Source organism: Castor canadensis, chromosome 15, assembly GCF_047511655.1.
Source record: "Castor canadensis chromosome 15, mCasCan1.hap1v2, whole genome shotgun sequence".
In the NCBI taxonomy this organism is placed as follows: domain Eukaryota; kingdom Metazoa; phylum Chordata; class Mammalia; order Rodentia; family Castoridae; genus Castor; species Castor canadensis.
The window spans coordinates 61,403,898-61,420,864 of record NC_133400.1 but is presented as its reverse complement, the minus strand read 5'-3'; the positions used below and the strand labels follow the sequence as shown (position 1 = coordinate 61,420,864).

Genomic DNA, 16,967 nt, shown 5'->3' with positions numbered 1-16,967 from the left:
GTTTATCCTGAACTCAAATAAATGTGCTCAGAGGCCATGTCTTGGTAATGATGTGTTGCTTTTGTGTGAAGAAAAGCATGCTCTTGAGTGGAGTAGCTCAGCCATGGCTGAGCTAGAGAGCAGAGCTGGCTGGCTGTCACTTCCCTAGCTCACACCTGGGTGCTGTGCACATGCTGCAAATCCCTGTAAGGTGACCCCACTTAGAGCCTTCACTACTGCTTGTCCTTGGCCTGGGATGTCCTCCACATTCTCACATCACACATTACAGGTGCCATGTCTATCTTTCAGGTTTCAGATTTGCTCTTGTTTCTCAAGGATGCCTATATCCTATGATACTCCACTGTTGGTGGTCTCCTAGGATTCACAGAGCTCTTCTTTCCTGTTGTAAAAGTACAACTTCACATCTTGGTGAACTGCATGATCCTTGAGGACAGGAGTCATGTTTGTCTCATCTACTCCTGCATTCCCAGGAACTAGATCAGTACTTGCCATGGAGCAGAACATAGCAGATATTTGTTGAGTGAAACAATGAACTTTTCTTTCTTCCCATTTTCATTCTGCTACATAGCCATGATCTTCTAATATCAAAATGTCTGCAAAGGCTTTTGAGGAAGGATAGATATTTACAGTATTTTTTTCTTTTACTTAGCTAAATAAACCACAGAGTTTAAGTTGTTTATTTCACTTTTTAAACAATAGAGGGAGAAGCTCAGTTATTATAATATACTTTGTTTAAGAGCTCTGCATTTTACCTGCTGCGAGACAAGTTTAATTTCTCTTTTAGATATTTTTTTTTTCAGCTTCTACTCTGGAATTCCAAAGTAAGGTGATAAATATGGACAATCATTGCAAAGTATGACTATTGCCAGGTGCTAATGTTTTAAAATTGCTGATGATTTTTAGGGCCACCACAAACTGGCCACAATGTCAGAAGCACTTGGCAGTCAGCACTGGCAGCAAGAAAGCAGACTGTAAATTTAGAAAGTGTTGGGCTGGACTTGAGAACAAACCTCAAAGTCACTTCGAAGTATGTCATGGTCATGTAGCAGGAGCCGTTTGAACTATGCTTTATTATGTATTTTGTGGTATATGAAAAACTTCAAAAAGCATGGCAGGGCTAGGGAGAAAGCCAGTCTGTTGGGCTAAGGTAAAAATTTCATCACAGATTCCACCTGTCATTGCCAAGTTGGAAAAGCCATTATTGCCCTGACACTTTCTTCTCATACCCTTTGACTTTAGGGAAATAATTTTAAACATTGTTTTTGTTTCTTATTCCTTTAATGATCACCAGAGTACATTTCTCAGCAACTGCTATGTCTGAGTGAGTTGGAGTGCTCACATACATGATCACTTTTACATTCTTTGGGCTCCTGAGGAAGAAGGTTTGCACTGTGACTGGATCCCAATGAAATGCAGTCTAGTTAGGCAATAAACTTTAAGGGGTAAAGGACATTACTGGTTACATGTATTCTGGTAGTTCACAAACTATGTGATAGATAGTTTATGGTCTCCTTTGCTGTCATAGCTCCATGCCACTGTGTAGATTTCCAGGATGGTTTTACAAAGTTCCATACCATACAAGTGAAAATGAAATGATCCAACTAGTCCACTCCTGGGTGTCTAAGGAATTGAAGACAACATGCACTAGACCTACCCACACCTCAGGTTATTACAGCACCATTCACATCAGCCAACTTATGGACTCAACTCAATGCCCATTACTGGATGAGCGGATCAAGAAAACAGATGCATATATTCACAATGGAGCATTCTTCAGTCATTAAGAAGAATGAAATCAACCTGAAGCTGTGCTGTACAATTGTTTTGAGAAGGAAGTTAACTTAAAATGAAAGAGTATCATGGGTCGTAAGTGAAAAAGATGTATTATTTTTAATCAGTAACAAAAATAAGAGCATATTTGTCTGCCAATATGAAATAGACAGTAAATTGGGAAAATTATTAATGAGAGGGCAGAAATACTAAGATTGAATCTAGAAACAAATGACAGTTTGGCCTTTACTAAAAATGAAGAGTTGCATCTTTCATAATAATAAAATAAAATAAAATATATTTGCATGAATTAGAAGATGAAGATAGTAGCTTTGAAGGAGCTGGTGAAATTTTTCTCCTGAATTTTCTTCTTCTCTATTCCTTTGGGTGACACCATTCTTTACAAAGCTTGGGTTTTGGTTCTTGCTATGAGAAAAAAAATCTAGTGCATGAAAATCAATATGGAACAGGAAGAAAAGATGGTATTGTCTAATATAACTCCAACGTCTGAAAAATTATGTTGCTCAACAGGTGCGCATAGCTCTTTAGAAAGTAATTGGCAATTAGAACTGAATAAATTTTATTTCTTTCAATGTAAAAAAAAAGAAGAAGAAAATCATGTCATTTGCAAGAAAGTGGATGGAACTGGAGCTCACCATGTTGAGCAAGATAAGCCAGACTCAGAAAGACAAAGGCTAAGATGCTGGTAAGGATTTGGCCTTCAGGAGAAGCCCTGCAATTCCAGTGCAATACAGGGGCCATGATTCACCAGGGGTGGAGGCAGATGCCTAGGAGGGTAAGCAGCAGAAGATCCTGGTCTCCTCCCCTCCCCCGCCGCCTCCACACAGATTGCATATAGCATGCAAGATAGCCATACATCCCCATAGGTCCTGGGGGAGGGAAAGGAACTACAGAAACACAGAGGCCTTGCTACATGAAACTATTGCAAATGGAGACAGTCAGCTGGGACTACAGAATTCAGAATTAGGTGTAGGCATGATGCCCCAAGAATCAGGGAGGACCAACTGTACCGCATGGAATACCAGCTCCAGGCATCCAGGAACCAGGCCAGAGCTGCACCTTGCCTGGGTACAGGCCAAGGGAGCAGCAAGCCTGTGTTGAGAGAATGGGATCTGGAGCTGGAGATCAAGCCCCACCTGTCCCATTGGGAAGATTTCCTAAATCCTTCTATGCTGCAGTTTCCTCATCTGAAACATTTGATCTTTAACAATAATTTTTAATTCTGGGTTTGTTGAATTGGTATCTGTAAGTCACCTTGAGCAGTGCCTAATGGGTGGTGAGCATTGATTATTTATTGAACTGTTAGCTCTTAATGTAGTGTTATCTTCTTCTTCTTGACAGTTACCCAGCTGTCATGGCTTTCAGGGTCTGTAATGGTGGAATGGACAAGGAAATGTCATTTCTAGGCGAGGTCAGGTGATACGAAAATGTATAGTTTTAATATTTTCTATTACTAATATTTAACATTCAGTAATATGTAAGTATAGATGGAAGACTTTCTGAAAGTTACTTCTGACATATAGTATTTGAATTAGTACTAAACAAGAACTAGGAACTGTTCAGATTGACCAGGGTCACTGATAGCACAGGCTGAGGGGGGTCTTCTCTGCAGAGGTAAGGAGGCATTAAGGCACGATGGACTTCTAATTCCCAGGCTGCAACCAGTTTTTCCCAGTCTCTCTCAAGATGGGAGAAAACTCCTGGCTATGTTCTGAATATTTGTTTCCCCCCTTAAAAAAAACTCATATGCTGAAACCTTAACTCCCAGAGCTGTTGAGAACTGATTAGGGGCTATGGACTGAGCCCTCAAAAATGAGATTAGTGCCTTTAATAAAAGAAAGTTCACTCCTCTAGGACGTGAGGACCCAGTGAGAAGGCATCTGAGGAAGGAGACTCCACCAGCACCACATTTGCCAGTGCCTTCACCTTGGGCTTCCCATAAACTAGAACTGTGAGACATACATTTCTGTTGTTTCTGAGCCATCCAGCTTATGGTGTTTTGTTACAGCAACTCCAATGGATGAATACAGTCTCAGACAATACAGGAAGCCAGGACAGAAGCAGAAACAAATGCCAGACTCACAGAGAAGTCTTTGCTAAGTACAAGGCAGATGGAACTCAACTGAGAAAAGCCTTCCTGGGCTTAAGCCTATGTCCTGACTCAGCTTTGCTTTGTGTAAAGAGGTACCTTCTCCCCACTTCCCATTCATTCTGTGAGTCTGAGACTAGGGCAGATAACCACTAGCAAACTTCACAGCTACCTGTTTCTGTTTCCTTAGCCCTTTGCTGCAAGGCAGGGATAGTGCCATCCTGGGCCACCATGCCTGGTCCCTCAGTCTGTACGCGCCCGGGATGGCTGGATTGTGTCTTCTCCATTGTGTCTTTAAAATCACATCACAGATGATCAGCGACATCTTCATTGATTTCCTTTTTACTCAGTGGAGATAAGGACCTGCCCACCTACTTATCCTACCCCAAAAGATGTAATAGAGAAACAAAAAATGATTTAAAAGAAAAATCTTGCTAGCAGTGTAAGATTTGCATGAAAAAGAGCTACATTACCACAAAATAAGGATTGACACAAATAAGCTACTCAACAGTCCAGATCTAGACTGGCTTTAAAGCAAGATCAATATTGAAGGATGACTTTGTTAAATTTTCCATGAGGATCTCTAGGTTGGTCCTGGAATAGTTTAGGATATGATCCACTCCTGTCCTCTCATGGGAAGGCAAAAAAACTAAAATCAGTACTTAGTTATTTATAACTTTTAGAGGGTTATCAATCAGGATTTCTTCAGAGTTCATAGAAATTTGCTTTGTGAAATTTTACTGCAATATTGTTTAGGTTCTGTTTTTAAGGGTCTTAAACAAGTTCTATTAGAAATAAACCCTTAAAAAAGTAATTACAACCATATTTAATATCTTCCTTCCAGCAAATTGTGTGAAAGAAAGATAGCAAATGATAAGATGAACATTTAAGGGTGTGAAGGGAAGGGCAGGAAAGGCCTTGAGAACAAGCTCAATCCAACTGGAGGCTGGAAAAAGCCATTATTGGACCAAAAGAATCTTTTGCTTATGGTTGTATCCCAAGAAATTCATCATTTATTTTCATCCTATGAGCTCAGATCCAACTTAGTAGAAGCAGGGAGTTATTTCTTTGACTTTGAAGGAGAAAAATTGTGTCTCTTTTCTCCAGCCTTGAGCCTTTTGGTCCCCATATTAATCTGCTTTTGAAAAGTTGAAATAAAATCAAAATAAAATTAAGAAGGGGTTTTTTGTTTTCATTTTTTTGGCTTCTCTTCTGGATAATATCTCTTTTGCTTTTACTCCTATGAGAGAAGAATTCTACATCCAATAATGCATTTTAATACTGGCACCTCTTTGGGTTTGAATTCCTTTAACTAATGTGCCAATTTTCAGAGATAAATAAAGCAAACATAACAAGAATTCACATAGATTCTAATATAAAAGAATATTGTGGAAATTATTATTCACTTTGATACAGTTTTATATCAGATTTTACAAATTCTTAGCATTTTCTAGAGCAATGTTATTAACGCAAACAAAATCCTTCCATAGAAAACTCCTTTATAAGGTAGGCACTGGTGGCTCACACCTGTAATTCTAGCTACTCAGGAGGCAGAGATCAGAAGGACTGCAGTTCAATGCCAGCCCAGGCAAATAGTTAGTGAGACCCTATCTTGAAAAAAAAAATTGCAAAAAAAGACTGGAGTGGATCAAGGTGTAGGTCCTGAGTTCAAACCCTAGTACCTCAAAAAATAAAAATAAAAAAGAAAGAAAGAAAACTTTTTTTTATATAATTAAGGAAATTATTTTCTAATAAATAAGGCATGGCTCCCATTATTTTAAAATATATCTATGTTGAATTATCAAATATAAACCTAAGTCTGCATGAGGTAGGGATATTGCTCCCATGAACTTGCCTTCAGTCTTTTAAAAAAATGAAATTATTGGCAGAAAAAACTTCAACTTTCTGACCCACATCTGGAGATTTCTCTGTAGTGGCAGTCTCTCTGAACATCTCTGCTCTGGCCTTTGAGTCTTTTTTCTCCTGGCCAGCCCCTCTTTTGTGTGGGTGATCTATTTTTCTCCTCCAGAAGCTCCAGATTCTGACATTGGCCACTCCATCTGACTTCTGCATCTTCAGTCTTCTTGGTTTAGTTGGTTTGGGTGCTGGGGATGGAACCCAGGGCCTCATGCCTACTGAGCACATGCTCCACCAGTGAACTATACCCCCAGCCCCTGTGTGCTCCATCTTAACCTCTCTTTGCCTACTTGCCCATTCCTCATCCTGTCAATTGGTCATATCCATAGAAGAAGTGTTAATAAAAAGTAAAGTAAGACAGAAACCAAAAGTGCATACTGGATTCATAGCAAAGCAATTAGTAATCACCTTGGAGAAGGAGTGAGGGAATAGAGATAGCAAGTGGAAGCCACTCTTGAAAAGTTTGGGAAGAAAAGGGAGCAAGGATGGAAGCTGGAAGAGGAAGTAAAGGAGGTTTTAATGGTTTCCCATTTTGTTTGATTGTTTTATTTCTGTTTGGAGACAGCAGAGATTATAGTATATTTAAGTGCTAGTTCCATGAGCAGAAAGAAAGGGGAAGGAGGGAGCAAAGATGCTGAAAAGACTGAGGATAATGGTGTGGTGAGCCTCCACAGGAAATGGAGAGGGAGGAAGGTAGGAAATGAAGAGCATGAGGAGAAGGGGGTGACTTTGGCCAAGAAAAGAAGACACCTGCTCTTTACAACAGATAGGAAGGGACGGGACAGGTACACTTGCAGTGGAAACCTGGGAGTATGATGGCAGGAGTCAGGGAGTCAGGCTATTTCCCTTTCTGTGATTTCTATTTTCCACACCAAGCAGGAGACACAGGCATATGTTGAGAGTGAGAGAGCTGAATGGTGGGGCAGGTAGTTTGAGGAGAGTAGAGAAAGTTTTAAGTAGCTGCTATGGAGAATGGAAGCTGATGAGAGAGAAACTTACAGGGTTTGCCAGTCAGAAGTGAGACCAACTGAGGAATCGTGAGTACATGTGCTGTTGCCTGATCTGTGTGAGTGATCCAGAAGCTTTGTTGAGATCCAGGATATCATTTGTAATATTGGAACTGAGGCAGACTAGAGTTAGGGAAAGTTCAGGACCCATAGGAAATATATGACTTAATATTTTACTTCAGATTGACCAAGCTCTGGCTCAGGGACCACCCATGCCTTTCCCCACTCATTGATTATTGGATGGGAATCACCTTGTTCTTTCCTTCCTTTAGGTTAGTGTAGGTTTAAAAGCACCTGGAGAAGAGAAGCCTCCAGATTCTACCTGGACCCACCATGTTCCCTTTTGTATCTCCTTTCTCTTACTTTTAATAAACTCTATTTATACCCATATATCCTGCTATGGATTCTTCTAAGTGGGACACGAAGAATTTGGAAGTCTTTTGATCACAGACTGCGCTGTTGCCATTAACAGAATGACAGATGAATTGTAGAGAGTTAAATCTGGTGGCAAAAAAGCAGCTGACAAGATGGGCTACCAAGTAAGCCAGAGCAGGGGACTGTGAAGATAGATAAGCAACTCCGATGTTCTTGACCCTGTTCTGCGTCTTCCAGAAGCTGGACTTTCTGGTTGACAGTAATTAGATCAGAGAGGGAGAAGTCATGGCATGAGATCTAGGTGTAACCAGGAGAAGAGTTGGCAAATGTAAAGGAGAGGTGAAAAATCAACAGAGTTGACATCAATGTCTGAAGCTACAAGCTAGGCTGTTGTTGGGGCTAGAATGTTTTTGTTTCATTTTATTTTGGGTGAGATGCCATTTTGAGTCACAATTTTATTCACATTTCAAAAAAACATATTTTCTGCAGCTCAGTGCATTAACTGTGACTGCTTTTGTCTTTATCATGTAGGAATCATTTCAGATACAACTTGCCCCCCATCCCCAGACACCCACAAACACCACCACCAAGCTTTCCATGAACTGGCAAAACCTAATTTGGAGGAAATTCTAAATATTGTCACAGACATCTCCAGCTTCTGATAACCTAATTCAAGTTATGGATTACCTTGCTCTTATATGCATGCTGTCTCTATCTTTTAAAATGTTTTTTCCCAGTGATAGGGATCAAACCCAGAGCCTTGGACAGGCTAAGCAAGTATTCTACCACTAAGGTACATCCCCAGAAACAAAAACTGTTATAAGGTCATTGTAGTCAAAGGAATAAAAATTTTGGAGGGATGAAAGAAATATACATTGCAGCAATGTCAACAACTTCCATGCTAGGTGTGATGCCCCATGCTTGTAATCCCAGACTCAGGAGGCTCAGAAGTTGGAGGTGAGCCTAAACTACATACTTAGACCCTGTCTTAAAAAAAAAAAACAAGCAAAAACTTTCTGGTTGAGTATTAGATGCATCAGTTCTTAAAATGTCCCGTGGCCATTTTGAACTAGGCTTTCATTTGCTCTTAAAAAGGAGATGAGATTTTCCTACATTCTGTATCCAAGTATTCTAGTTTTCTCCAGGCTGTACCTTCAAAGTCAGTTCCAGATCTTCCTGTACATTATAAACTTGGCTTAATCAATAAATTCAGGCAAGAGAGATAGTGGCTCAGACCACAGTCGTCAAGATAATAAGAACAGGTCAGAATCTGGATACATTTTGAAAGTAGATCCAACAGGTTTTGTTCATGGCTTGGAAAAGGGCTGTGAGAGAGAGAAGTCTTTAAGGTTTCCAGCTCAAGCAACTGGAGAGATGAGTTGGCACTAACCAAGAAGGGGGAAGCTGTGGGAAATCAGGTTTCAGATGGAAGGATTGGGAGTTCAGTTGTATCCATGTGAAATTTGAGGTCCCATTTCTATAGCCAAGTGGAGATATCAGGTAGGCAGTCAAGTGGCTTGGAGCTCAGTTTAAGACTGGAGCTTTAAATTTTGGTGGAGTCACAGTTAAGCCTAGCTTACCCCATTCCATCTGATTGCTTTGTATACACACCCTTCCTCCAAGAAATTCCGTTCTAAATATTGTCTCACATAGCAATAGGACACAGATGAGCACATTGACTTTTAATCTCTCACCATTTGAAAAAAATCCAAGTTAAATGCAGGTACTATATCCAGAGTTGACATCAAAAGGATATTTTTCTTAGTGTCGGGGGGAACCTATGGATTGTTCCACTTAAGGCAACAGATTAAATTCCTGATTCTAATTTTACTTCTTTCTCAAATATAACATTACATTCAAGGGACTTAAATAAAAATTTTTAAAAAACATAGTCCAACATGGAGAGGAAGACAAAAGCAACAAAAAATTATAAAATGAAATCCAAATTGAAGAGTGACAACTGCCTAGCAGACCAGAAATCAAAGTGCACAGTCAACAGTGGGAAAAGCTTAACCCCAGTTTACAGTGTGGAACTCAAAACACACAGGAACCAGCTGTGCTCGGTGCCTCTGTGATTAGTCGGTAGGTTGAGGGTGGAGGCTACAATAATGAAAACCCACTGAAAGCCAGAGCCCTTCCCCAACTCCATATAGACAAGTCACTACCCCTCTCCAACCAGCAGCTAAAGAAGGTAAAACAGGACCCCAGGACTAAGGACAGCACCCCTATGAGAATGGAATTGGATACATTGTCAGATTGATATGGCCCATCAATGGACAAAAATAAACTTGTATCAAGTGTAATGATTTGAATATGAAATGTTCCCTGTGGGTTCATGTGTTAAGGGCTTGGTCCCAAGGTGGTGGTGCTGTTTGAGGGATATGTAGAAACTTTAAGATGCAGGGCCTAGCCAGAGGAATACCAGGGGCATGTTCTTGGGGGCTATGTCTTGCCCCTTGTCCCCCTTTCCGCTTTCCCTCCATTTCTCCCTCTCTCCTCCTCACATGAGATAAGTAGCCTCATCCACATGTTCCCACCGCCATGGTTCTGCCTCACCATGGGCCCAGAAACAGTTCTGTTAAGGACTATGGACTGAAACCAATGAAACTCTGAGCCAAAATAAAGAATTCCTCTCTTTAAGCTCTTTATGTCAGGTATTTTGTCACCAAGATGAAAGTCTAACACAACAGGTTACAACATCATGAAACTTTATAACATAAGCACAAATAAAAAAAAAGATTCCATAATCCTCAAACGAGCCGGAGAGAGATAAAGGGCTATCACAACCCAACATCAAGAATAAGAATCACTTTGGACTTCCTAGTGATAACTGAAAAGCAAGAAGACAATGGAGCAATTGCTTCAAAAATGCGAAGAAAAATTACCTCCAACTTATTCTCTACCCAGGGAAACTGTTCATCAAGGGTGGGAGCTGACACATAACTTTTACATTTTCTATCCTGGCACTTTTTTTTTTCTGAGACAGGTTCTCACTAATCTCACGTCTGTGTGTCAGGCCACAAATGCTCTACAGTGGAAGGCTCACAAAAAAAGCAGTGTGGAGGAAAGTCCTCAGGACAGATGTACTCACATATGAGCAAATGTCTGCATAGAAAGGGCACTAGTTGAGTAAGCAGAACTCACTTTCAGCTTTTGTGGATTTTAGTCTCAGATAACATAAACACACTGTCTCAATCTATTCTATTGCTGTAACCAAATGCCACAGATGAAGTAGTTTATAAAGAATAAAGGTTTATTCAGCTTGCAGTTCTGATGCCTTCAAAGTTCAAGACCAGGTGGCAGCATCTGGTGAGGTCCTTCTTGTTGATGGGGACTTTACAGAGCCCCAAGGCAGAGAAGACATCACATGGTGAGGCAGAATATCCCACCTCAATTTACTCCTTCTATTCTTAGAAAGCCCAGTCCCTGTATTAGGGCCACACTCTTATGATCTCATTTAACCTTATTTACCTTCCCACCTTCAAATACCATAGTTGGATAAGTTTCTACCCTATTAATACCTCACCATGTGGATTACATTTTAACATGGTTTTTGGTGGGGTCATTCAAATCATAGCACATGGCATGCTTTTTGAACAGACTCCCTTCAGTGACCAAACAAAATCAAGGGTTTTGCCCTAACCAGCAAAAGTGAAATGTGTTTTGAGGCCCTTGGTTCTAGTGAGATGTCATATGAAGTGAATTACCAAGGCTCAGAGTCTGGATGGGAAAGAAACCGCGATGGAGTCTCCCTTGGAACAGTAGCAGAGCCCCAGCCAAGCTGAATAGTTGGGAAGTCATTCTTCAGGCAGACACGGTCCAAACTCATCTCTTGTTACTGCATTGTGCTTTCGTGTTATAACCACACCATAATGCCTTACAATGAGGAAAATGGCAAAAGACATTTCAGTTCAGTCAGCTCTGGGAACTCAAGATCTTTCTGGAAAATCCACCAAATTGGGTGTGTACACAGGTATCTCTGAGCTCATCCGGCTCTAATTAAAACTCATATTTCTAGTCTGTGCTCATCCAAACAATGTGGAGTCAAACCACAAGGAAATCTGTTATCACTCAAATTGGTACATATTTTTATACAACTGAAATGTTATAGAACATCACGAACAGTTAAATATAAAAGTAAGAAGTGAAGGCAGACAGTGGTCCCCATGCCACCTGTGTTTCCCCTTCCAGGAGATGTGAACTATGCGTCACAGCTGCACACTGAGAATACATACATTATGATCAAAGTCTGGTATGGCTGAAGGAAGTATTCGTGTTAGCCCAACCCACAAACCGCCCATTGTGCCCTCCCCATGTCCTTGTTCACGCCAATGTTGTAAAAAGTTATTTGTTTGAATGATGTTTTAAAGAGCTCTATGCAATTAAGTTTTAAAGCAAGGGGACTAGTTTTTCTTCAGTGTATATATGAAACTCCCAATAAATTGAAAGTCCTTGGGTGTGTTTAGGGGAGGGGGAGGATTAGAAAGAGGAAAGTTTTTTAAAGGAGCAAATACTTCAAAAAGTTAAACCTGAGGTGTTTTTCCCCCTTAAAATATTAAAAATGTCTTTATAGTTGGAAAAAGTGAACAGATCAAAAAATCTGTAGCAAGACAATATACATCAATCCCATATTCACTTGCACCCAATTTGCATCTAGTTTTCCTAAGGAAACCACTCCTCTTAGGTATAATTATCACAAATTCTGTGAACAACCTTTACCAGGCTCTGTGTTTTAGTGATTTGAAAACATGTGCTGTTCTTTGTCTGTTAACTGCCCACCAAATTCAAGACCTTGTGCAAAGTTTCTGTTCTGTGGGTGTTTATGTTAGTTTTAAAGCATTCCTCAGAGTGCCCTAGTTTGCTTGTGAAGCTCTTAGAAAAATAAAAACATATTCTGGAGACTGACTTCAAACCAAGATACATATATAGTACACATTGTTCACATGGTGGTTTGGGATCATTGCATAGACCTATTTGATTTGTAAAATAGCACTAGATGCATAGCCTCTGGGTGTTGAATAACATTCATTGACAATAAAATAAAATTTAGGAAAAACAAGGGATTCAGAAAAGCCAAAAGAGGGTCTTGGGAGGGCTTCTCAAATATCAAGTTTGTTCATACACTGAGCACACAGAAAATTCTAAACCTCTAGCTCTGTACCCTTGATTGAGAATGTTCCTGGCTAGTTAAAATGGGCAGAGCAGGCTATGTTCACAACGAGGAATAAATCACAGTGCCTGGCACACTGTGAGCTTGGTAGCTAGTAAAATCAGTTCGTGTTGTGCAAACATTAGGTAACCTTTGGGCTGTGTGCCAGTGAGACATTCAAGGCAAATTCAAGGAAGAGACTCATTGCCCACCACATGGACCACACGTTTCCTCCTTTATTTTCGAAACTGTTTACACTTGCCTGTGCTTTACCCTTTTAAAATAGTGGACTGTTGGGCTCCATAGATCTAGTTTTTCGGTTAAAAATTTACAAACCACCACATGGAAGGTAGAATGAAACCCAGTGGGAGTAAGTAGTCTTCTTGGTGCATTCAGGACTAGAAGTTTGTCAGGTAAAAGGAAAATTCACTTAGAATCATAAATTAGAGTCATAAAAAGGACACCTGCCTTTTCTCTAGTATAAAGCACGTGAAGGCTCAGAGATGCTCTTCTCTACACGTCACTTGGTTGGCTTGTGGAATGGCCTACACACTGCTGACTCCCACACTCACAGGCCATTGGTTAATGCAATGTGAAATTATGTAAGGTTTGGGGATAAAGACAACTGACTCTTGGAAAGCTCAAAAAGGGACCATAGAACAACAAGTCATACAACAAACAATATGCATGTTTTGTGTATGTGTGTGTGTGTGTTTCTCTTTATGGTGGCACAAGAATTTGAACTTGGCTTTGAGCTTGCTACACAGATGCTGTACTGCTTGAACCACACCTCCAGCCCTTTTCACTGGTTATTTTGAAGATAGTTTCCTTTGTTGCCTGGGCAGGCCTGGACCACAGTTCTCCTATTCTACACCTTTTACTGTTGCTGAGATGACAGGTACTCACCACCACACACAACGTTTACCTGTGGAATTGGTGTCTCACCAATTTTTTTTTTGCCTAGGCTGGCCTGGAACTGCAATTCTCCTGATCTTAGCCTCCTGCATAGCTTGGGATGACAGGCACACACCACCATGTTAGCTGTTGGTTAAGATGGGGTCTTGAGAACTCCCTGCTGGGATGTCCTAAAGCCAAGCTCCTCCCAATCTCAGCCTCCCAAGTAACTAGGATTTCAAATGTGGGCCACTGGTGACTAGCCAATGTTTGGTTTTGACAGGCATCAGATCAAGGAGCTACTTTCCAAAGAGAGTTGGGCAGGGCAACTATAGTTGATGTCTAGAGAAGCCTGGGTCATCAGAACCTAAGAGCAGAGACCTGAAGCAAGTACTGACAGAAGCTTACCTACTGACCTCAGGACCAAAAATGCCTTCTTCCTCATTCCTCCCAAACGAAACCAGGGCTGCCTCCAGAAAACAAACGCCTGAACCCGACTTGAGAACTGGTGAAATAATCCAGGAGAATGAATACCATTTATGGAAAGCTTGCTTTATATTTGGTGCTGGGCTGTGCTATCCAAATGCATAACCTATAGGAAGCCAAGGTACCTCATGGTCCAGTCCTGGCATGGAAACAAAAGCCTGAGCAGCTGAATGTAATATTATTCTAGTTTCACTCTCTCTTGAGAGCACAGGATCATGTACTGTTAAGCTTCTTTAAGATGTGGATAGATAGGTGATAGATAGATAGATAGATAGATAGATAGATAGATAGATAGATATACTCAGTGTATCTCTCTGTCCCTAGAGTTGCTTCCAAAACCGTCTTTCTATCCTAATTCCCTCAAATTCTTTCTTCAAAATAGGATGGAAGCTTTTCCCTCCTTCCCACTTTCTCCTTTCCTTCTCTGTGGTTCTTCCCTCTTCCACAAGGACTCTTCTGCCTTTTGCAGTACAGATCACCAGCCTGGACTTCTCCTTGCTTCCCTCTCTGGACAGGCATTCTTAGATTAGCATAAGGCTAGGGAAAAAAAATCAAACAAAAAAGGGAAGGGGGAAGATCAAAGGATGTGGAAAAGTTTTCAAACATGTATTTTTTTAATGTAAGAGTAGTTTTTCTTTTTAATGTTTTTGTTAGTATATGATAGTTATATAGGGGGGGTTCCTTATGACATTTCCATATATACATATATTTCACCCTGGTTTGGTTCATTCCCTCCATTATCCTCCTCCTTCCCCCTTCCCCTTCAGAAAATGACTTCAACAGGTTTCAGAGTTCCACGTATGTACATGTACAGAAAGTACCTCAACCATATTCACCCTTCTTTACCCTCTTCATTTTCCCTCCTCCTCCTGCTAAGACCCTCCTCTTAACATAACCAGTTTTACACTCCTGTCTTTTATTGTTTAAGTGTGTGCTTATTGTTCAGTGGGGATTTTGCCTTGGCATTTTACCTGTAAATATATGTATTAAAGGTGTATATAATCTCATTCATCTTCACGGTGACCTGGGATATTGGTAGTCCCATTAAACATGAGAAGATAAGGGTAAAAAGTTCACTAATTTGCCCAGACAAGGGAATAGTTGGGATATAAATCCAAGATGCTATGGCCTCAAAGCCCACTCTTGACTATTGTTTGGCATGGACTTTTCTAGAAAGAAGCTGAATGAAACAAAGCATGTATCTAGTTCCCTTCTAAAATAGTTGGAGCCTGAAGCTAGGACCCTTTCATCTCTTCCAGATTTAAAAAACAATGGAAACACTATCATAGAGGAAACCAGGGACCAAAGTAGAAACCAGGCAGCTTGGCCCCATAAGGTAGACATCTCACTATGTAGCCCAGTCTGGCCTCAAATTCATGAACCTCCTGTGTCAGCTTCCTGAGTGCTGGTATTATAAGAGTGTGGCACCAAACACACCAAGGAACATTTTTTTTATAAAAGAAATAACTTACAGATTCTGAAAATACAGAAGTGTTAATATCAAGCTTGTGTAGTATCAGGATTGGAACTGCTCACTCTTAATGACTGATAGTAAAGTAGAGGAGTGAAGTCAGTACTCAGTACTCAAGGTTAAGGCTGTGGAAGTGGGCAAGAAGTAGGTCAGTAATGGCTGTGTAAGTATAAAAAAAGCAAGAATAGGCTGTATGAGGTATATATTTAGAAGAAATAGTCTAGTCTTCATATAGCTGTATTTGCTTTAGAAGCTTTTTATATAGTAAGGTGAGATATAAACAACTTGCTTGATGGAAATACTCAAAACAATGAAATACACTGTACCAAGGTTCAAGGGTAAAAAAATTGCAAGCTAGGAAAAGATTTAAGTGCCAGTTGGTATCCAAAGACATCTAAGTCTTGTGATAGAGTGACCACAGGGACTCAACTACTCTGTTCTTCTCATTGTTTTCCTCTTATTTCTTCTTCCTGCAGAAAGACAGAGAATAAAAGTATACGACTGTGTGTGTATAATTGCATAATAATCTTATCCTGATCTCATTCCAGGGCTACAGCCTGAACCATGTCAACACTCAAAACAAATTTCACTATGATATTTTAATGCCAAACAGTCCATTCTAACTAGAATGTTCCGGTTTTCACCTTTTCCCTTTGCTATTCCACTAAAACAGTTTTCCTGCTTCTTTGATATTTCGCTTCTTAAATTTTCCATTTTTCAGTAGCCTATTCTTTTTAGTTCCCTTACAGCCCAGCACAGACCACATGGCTGTTCAAGTAAGTTGGAATCCTATAATCTATTTCCTCTGTCTTCCACCAATATTATTGAATAATGCCAGAGAAAAACAATAATGCAAATGTCAAAACTGCCCTGGTCCCCTCAGAAGTAATTGTTTTCCAGTGTCCATGGTTCCAGGACCCCAAGCCACAGATGCTCAGTCCTTTATATAAAATGATATATTTGCATGTACTGTATGCACGTCCTCCCATATGCTTTAAATATCTAGATTACTTATAATACCTAACCTAATATGAATGTTATATAGTTGTTATATTATATACTGTTGTTTAGAAAATAATAAGATAACATCTGTACATATTCGGTATGGACACATTTTTTTTCCAAATATTTTTGATCTGAAGTTAGTTGAATCCATAGATGTGGAACCCAGGGATGTAGAGGGTTGACTGTTTCTTTCACTCAAATCTCAGGAGACTGATCAAGTTTCATCCCCTTTTGCTTCTTTAGAATTTTAGCTCTTATTGGTGAATTTTCACAATCTAGTTTACTCAGGATGTAGTATGAATAATTAATTAGAGACAATTAAATAATTGACCAAGACAAGGTACAGGACAATAGGAAGTCTCTAAAGGCTTTAGAGGGGTAGTGACAATGGCTATAGACACAAATGGCTTTAAAAGCTGTATAGGTAGTTGAGTCATACCGTCTGATAGTGTGAAGGAGTAGGAGAGATGTGGGGGGGTGGTGAGTGTGAGCCAGGTAGACTTTTGGCCTGAGCAAAGAAGTGATGGTGTTTATTATTTAATATTGATACAGGAAAATACTGGAAGGGTGTGTTTAGATAAAAAAAATTTTAAAATCACTTGAAATATACCAGATTTAAGATGCTAATGATATTTCAAAGTGGAGATGTCTAAGAAGCATTGGGTATGAAGTATGCCATTCAAAAGAAGGTTCTGGTATAAAGAGATAAATTTAAAAGATGGTAGGGATGAATGACATTGAATTCAGGTAGTGAAAGAAATCACCAGTGGGGAGAGAACATAA

The 16,967-nt window shown here is 40.0% G+C and overlaps 1 protein-coding gene and 1 long non-coding RNA gene across 3 annotated transcripts in view; one reads left to right on the top strand and one right to left on the bottom strand.

Moving 5' to 3' along the window:
* Positions 1-16,967, top strand: part of Odad2 (outer dynein arm docking complex subunit 2) — a 183,008-nt gene that overhangs the window by 164,267 nt on the left and 1,774 nt on the right. The gene's annotated exons all lie outside the window — the stretch shown is intronic.
* LOC141417482 (uncharacterized) overlaps positions 9,449-16,967 on the bottom strand; it is a 70,742-nt gene continuing 63,223 nt past the window's right edge. Inside the window, exon 3 of the long non-coding RNA XR_012442059.1 lies at positions 9,449-15,649. This is a non-coding gene — a long non-coding RNA (uncharacterized lncRNA). The remainder of the gene's footprint in view (positions 15,650-16,967) is intronic.